The following is a 6,820-nucleotide window of genomic DNA, read 5'->3' on the forward strand; positions in this document are numbered from 1 at the left end:
GGAAGGTACAGAGGAATCTCTCCTTTCCCATGTCTTGCTGGACTGGCTGGATAGCCACTATGCCATTGTCTAGGCGTGCAAAGACCATGGCCAGTGTTGTCTCACCATTTCCTTGTGCTCCCCCATCTGTCTCCACCTCTTGTCTCTTCTCTTATATTGCAAGTGCTTAGGGGCAAGGGCTGTCTTTTGTTGTGTGTCTGTACAGCGCCTAACACAGTGGGTTTCTGATCCATCACTGGGGCTCCTAAGTGCTAATACAAATATTAAATAATATCCGGCCAGAGTCCAGTAGGTCTCAGAGGACATGACACCCACTTCTTCACCCCACCTGCCACAAACACTTCTGCTAAGTCTGAGCAGAGAGGCCCAAATGAAGGGGTGGCTCAGCAAACGGGGAATGCCCTAGAGAGTCTTCCAGTGCTAAATGGCTGGTTCTAATCCAGGCTGGGTTAGTAAAGACTGAAAATTACAACTATTCTGTGCCTGGCACGAGTTCTCGTCTCCACATCACAAAAGCTACCAGGGTCTATGGGGAAGCCAGAGGCTGAACGCTGCTAGGGGTGGCTCCTTCACACCTGTGCTGGCATTGTTCGTGGATGAAGCATGTCAGTTCACAGGCGCTGTCAGTCTGGCACCTGTCACCAGCACGACGCTCTGCTGGCTAATGTCTCCATCAGCCCCTTTGTGCCAATTCCAGAGCTTCCACTCCTCTCCCCTAAGATCCCACTTGACCCCTCCTGCTCTCTCAGGGGAGACCCAGCCGGGTGATTTTTGATAAACAAAATCTTTCGATAACACCCTCTTTGATGATTTTTTAAAAAATGGAGCAAAACTTTTCTGCGAAAGGTGACAAATGTGGATGATGTTGGCTGCCTGTTTGTTGTGAAAATGTTTGTTTTTGATAAAAGGGTGGTTTTTCCCTCCTACGAAAAATCTTTTTGTTTGGAAAAAATTCAACTCGCTCCAGATGGGGGCATTTAAAACCAGCCTGGCACAAAAGCACGGGACCATGGGGCCGTCCAGCCATGGCCCTTGGGCTGGTGGAGTGAATGGGCTCTTCTAGCTTTAACTTCTAACGGAGTCATCCCCTGGGGGGCCATTCCCCCATCTGCCATAAACCAGCCCTGCACCATTGACTACAGTGGAATGGTTCTAGCTTACACCAAGATCTTTGCGTCCGTCTACGGAGGAACATGCCCCACTTTTGCTAATGCAGCCTTTTGTCTGCGTCAAATACTTTCTGTATTCTGGCTGGCTAAGGACCCCCACCTCTGGTTTTTCATCTCTTCTTCTGAGTGCTAGAGTTTAGGGGGGCTGATGGATTTGTTTTGCCTCCTGCTAGGTGGGGAGGAGGCCGCCGGGCACTGAAGCCCTGGGGAGAGTGAGGGCGTGGCGTCAGAGCAGCTGAGCGCTGTGTGGGAGGAAAAACTCCACCCAGTACGTACCCATTCCCTGCGGCTCCAGGATTGCGCAATAATACTCAGCAGCTTGTTCACACTGGACGTGACTCTCTCTGCACTTGGGTTAGCAGCATAGCTCAGACACCAAAAGCGTTGGGAGAGCGAGAGAGCCTTGAGCCAAGCTGCACGGCCGAGGGCTGCCTAGACATCCTGCCAGGAGCCCACGGACTGGGCCTGACCTGTATGAAACAGAGCAGGTGGCAGCTGCTCCCCTCTTTAATGGTACCCTGAGGTGTGGCCCACAGAGGCTGCAGGTCCCAGCATGTAGAAAGGATCCAGGGACCTGTAATCTCCGGGGGCATCATCTTCATATGGAAGATGGGGAAGGCGGCAGGCCATTGGGTGGGTCTCTTGGTCCTCCAGTGGGGAGAAGAGGTGTCTGTTAAGCACCATGGCAGGGCAGCAGGGAGTTTCTTTGCCCCTAGCAAAAGAAACCAACCCATGTGCTTCAACCCAATGAGCCATGCACTGCAGCTGGCTGGGAGGGGCTTGGAGGTGCGCTGCCCTTTCCCATCCTTATTGGTGCTGCTCTTTCATCACCCAGAGGGATGACTGTAAAGGTCACATGACACTTGTCTAGTCCCTTCCCTCTGGGCCTCAATAGCTTTCTCTTCCTGCCAGCCCAGACCTCTAAGGCCTGATTGTCCCAGCTGCTGAACGCCTTCAGCTTCCATTGGCTTTAGTGAGATAGGAGTGTCCTCAGCCCTTCTGCAAATCAGACCACATTAGATCAGGAACCAAACCCAGGACTCCCCCCGGGCATTACAGAGCCCCAACACAGTACAGGGGGTCGGTCTTTCTGCATGCCTAGTGCCTGCTGACGCACCCAGAAACTGAACCTGGATCTCCTGCATGGCAGAACCCGAACCCCTACGATCTGTGGCATTGCAAGCGTCCCTGATTCCTGGCCAAGTGATGCTGTAACATGGAGGCCCTCTCAGCTCCCCAACTGTTACTGAACATGCTGAGGTGCCAGGTTTGAAGACAGAAGAATGGAGTTTGGGTGGTGAGGGAGGGGGAGGAGGGTCTCGTGGCTGAGGGGCATGCTCAGGAGAATGGAGTTCTAGTCCTGGCTTCCTGTCTGACCTCATCCACTCACATCCGCTCTTTGTGCTTTGAGAAACGGCAGAACTGGAATTAATTTGCAAACTGGACACCATCAAATTAGGCCTGAATAAAGACTGGGAGTGGATGGGTCATTACACAAACTAATTTCCCCCTGCTGATACTCTCACCTTCTAGTCAACTGTTTGAAATGGGCTACCTTGATTACATTGGCCTCATTAGCACTACAAAAGTGATTTTTTCCCCCCTCGCTTGGTATTCACCCTTTCCTGTCAACTGTTGAGAATAGCCCACTTCCATCTTAATTGAATTGTCTCGTTAGCACTGACCCACCACTTGGTAAGGCAACTCCCATCTTTTCAAGTGCTGTAAATTTATACCGGCCTCTGTATTTTCCACTCCATGCATCTGATGAAGTGGGTTTTAGCCCACGAAAGCTTATGCCCAAATAACTTTGTTAGTCTCAAAGGTGCCACAAGGACTCCTCGTTGTTTTTCCTTTGTGCTTTGTTTTCTCCACCTGTAACATGGCGGGAATTTCCACTGTTCCGGGGGGACCAGCCATTAACGGTTGGGATTGTTGGGTGGAAGGTGCTATGGTCACAAGGTGCTTTTTGTTCTTTAATAATCTTTGCGTGCTTCTGCCCCTGGATTTCATAGAATCACCTATAGTACGGGCCGGAAGGGGCCATTGTGATCACCTGGTCTGACCTACTGCATAGCACATGCCAGAGAATCTCAGTAATGTCTTCATCAAGCCAAACTACTTCTGGGCTCTGTCCCCTCCCCAGATGTGTGGTACTGGCCACCAGGGCAGGTTCCCATTCACAAGTCAGGTGCCTTTTAACGTGCGTGTTTATCCATCTCCAACACATAGAATCATAGAATATCAGGGTTGGAAGGGACCTCAGGAGGTCATCTAGTCCAACCCCCTGCTCAAAGCAGGACCAATCCCCAATTAAATCAACCAGCCAGGGCTTTGTCAAGCCTGATCTTAAAAACTTCTAAGGAAGGAGATTCTACCACCTCCCTAGGTAACGCATTCCAGTGTTTCACCACCCTCCTAGTGAAAAAGTTTTTCCTAATATCCAACCTAAACCTCCCCCACTGCAACTTGAGACCATTACTCCTTGTCCTGTGCTCTTCTACCACTGAGAATAGTCTAGAACCATCCTCTCTGGAACCACCTCTCAGGTAGTTGAAAGCAGCTATCAAATCCCCTCTCATTCTTCTCTTCTGCAGACTAAACAATCCCAGTTCCCTCAGCCTTTCCTCATAAGTCATGTGTTCCAGACCCCTCATCATTTTTGTTGCCCTTCGCTGGACTCTCTCCAATTTATCCACATCCTTCTTGTAGTGTGGGGCCCAAAACTGGACACAGTACTCCAGATGAGGCCTCACCAATGTCAAATAGTTTCTCTTTCTCTTTCTTTTCTTTTCCTGCCTTTGTTCTGGAAACAAGTAATAAATCATGCTGGGATAGCACTGGCTTACCATGCCATGGCAAAGGGCTGGAGGAGCTGCCAGAGGTGGGGGTGCTTGGTGCACCCAGCCTTCAGATCTGGAGTGGGAGGGAAGGGGAAAACTGGTCTTCCTCTGGGGAAGTACAAAGGCTGCCGGGAATCCATCGAGACCTAGGGCTGCCTAGGAGCCAGCCTTCAGTGGTTGTAACTAGAGTTCCTGGAATGTGATGAGTAACCTGCGGTTCTGATGTCAGTGCAGTGGGTCTCGGCAAGTGATTATCAAACCTACTTCACAATTTATTGTCTCCAGTACATTGAATAACAGGCTTAGAACGGGGCTTAGCAGGATTAGTAACAAAAGGATCAGACATTCGTATGGCTAAAGAAGTCCCTTCCCAGAGAGGATAAAACATTTATCAAGGATATAGACTCTCATGCATCAGGGCAGGCCCTAACTAATGGGGCTGGGAAGAAACTTCCCCTGTGTGCTGGATAATCCGTAAAAGGGGTTTCCAAAAGTGCTTGGTGCTTGCCTGACTGCTGTGGTTGAAGTCAAGGGTAAAACTCCAGTACTAGCAGTTAGACCAATGCTGCAAACATCTGGAAACCCCAACAAGAGGGAGGATGGGCCAGTGGCTAGGATACTAGTCTAGGACAATTCTCTGCTCCACCACAGACATCCTGCTTTGAGCAGGGGGTGGGACTAGATGACCTCCTGAGGTCTCTTCCAACCCTAATCTTCTATGATTCTATGATCCTGTATGACCATGGGTAAGTCACTTAGTCTCTCTGTGCCTCAGTTTCCCATCTGTGCCATGGGGATAATAGCGCTGCCCTACCTCACAGAAGTGAGGTACGGATAAACAAATTGGAAATCCCAGCCTCACGGTCCATTGGGATCTTTGCACCTTCCTCTGAAGCAGCTGGTGCTGGTCTGTGACAGAGCGAGGGTACAGGCGGGCTGGATCTGGTGTGGAGGTTCCTACCTTCCTGTGGTTTGAAAGAGGACAAGTGTGGATCTGCTCAGAGAGTGGGAGGGAAAACTCAAGCCAGGGTGTCCGGAGGTATCAAAGAGCCAGCTCATTAGCTATTACTATTATAGTAATAAGCTATTACCAGCAGGACAGTGGGGTGGGAGGAGGTATTGTTTCATGATTTCTGTGTGTATATAAAGTCTGCTGCAGTTTCCACGGTAAACATCTGATGAAGTGAGCTGTAGCTCACGAAAGCTCATGCTCAAATAAATTGGTTAGTCTCTAAGGTGCCACAAGTACTCCTTTTCTTTTTGCGAATACAGACTAACACGGCTGTTCCTCTGAAACAGCTCATTAGCTGTGTGTCTAGGTGTCTCCGAGACGTTTGTTTGGTCCCCCCAGCACATCACAAGCTAAGGAGCAAGGGCCTGTGAAGCCATGGAGGAGAGCAGGCGTCTGTATCCTGGTGTATTCCACCTCAGCCGCCCTGGGGCACACTGCAGCTTGTGGCTGTGTCCCTGGTAGCTTTAGAGAACCAGCTGACGAGGCCCTGGGGTCCGCCTGGCTGACAGACTCCCAAGGCAATAGCTACGAGGACTGGTGAGGATGGGGATGCATCATGGCTGAGGAGTGGGAGGGCGCTAGGAGGTGATGAGCTGCATCGCACCCTATTCAGGAGACTGTTGGTTTTTTGCCCTTCTGGCCCCATTATGGAAGCTGTGCCCAAGGTCAGGGAAGTGGTGAAGAGGAGACTGAATACACAAACCACCCACACCCCATGCACCAGCAGAAAATGCAGACCAGGGTCCTCATCCTGCTGTTCTCCTGTACCCCCAAGTCCCACTGACTGCGGGCTGCCTTACTCTGGGTCCCACTTTTCCCCCACTCTGAGAGAGCTTTGTGAGAAATCAAGTCCAGCTTGCTATGTCCCAGCATGTGCCATGGACGCTCTCTTCCCCATTTCATGACTGCCTCATGGGCTGCTCCCGAGGCACGTGGTTCATTTAGAATAACCCTAACTCTGTGCTTGGGCACCATCGGAGAGCCAGGCCAAGAGCCCCAGGGACTGCAGCCCACCCTCCCATGCCTGCCTGCGGGAGTGCATGCTGACAGGGAGAGGTTTAACATCTGAGTGTTCTCCGGGGTAGCAGGCAGCTCTGTTCACCCACTCAGCAATGGGGAGGTCCATCTCTAATGCTAATCTGCAGCATCGGGGCCATGAACTTGCTTTGTCGCCTTGAGCCCAGGGTTCAGCGCCAGATTTCCCCTTAGAGAATGGTTTAGACAATGGGGTTATTTGGGCTCCAGCCCGGCTGGGAGTGAACAAAGGGCAGGGCAGCCTCCTGCCTTCCCGGCACTCGAGGGAAACATCATAAGCACTGAAGCCTGGAGTGGAAGTGTCCAAAGGCTGCTGCTGAGCCGGGGTTGCGGGGATGGAATCCAGGAGTCTGATCCTCCGCGAGGAACTGGGCTCTGGACAGCAGAGAGGGAGTAGAAGGGTGCAAGGGAGGCATCACTGTGGCACTGGGCGACAGAGAGAAGGAGACTTGCGGGGCACCGCCGGGGAGAGCAAAGGGTGAGGCGTCCAAGTGGGGGAGTGCCAGAGCTGGCCTCCAAGAAGCTGGAGGCAGAGTGCCCCTGGGAGCCAGGCCTGCAGTGAAAGAACAAAGGATCAACCCCAGGGCCATATGATTCGGTTCCTCCCCTTCTATCTGGGGGTGGGTGAATGCTCAGCGGGCCTGGAGCTGGGGGCATCCCTGGAGGAGAGGCATTCAGAGCTCAATGCGCGTGGCAGTGATGGGTGGGGGCTGTCCTGGGGTCCCCTCCCCCAGGGGCCCTGCCTGTCTTCTCCCCACCCC

The sequence above is a fragment of the Lepidochelys kempii genome, chromosome 1 (assembly GCF_965140285.1).
Source record: "Lepidochelys kempii isolate rLepKem1 chromosome 1, rLepKem1.hap1, whole genome shotgun sequence".
NCBI lineage: Eukaryota > Metazoa > Chordata > Testudines > Cheloniidae > Lepidochelys > Lepidochelys kempii.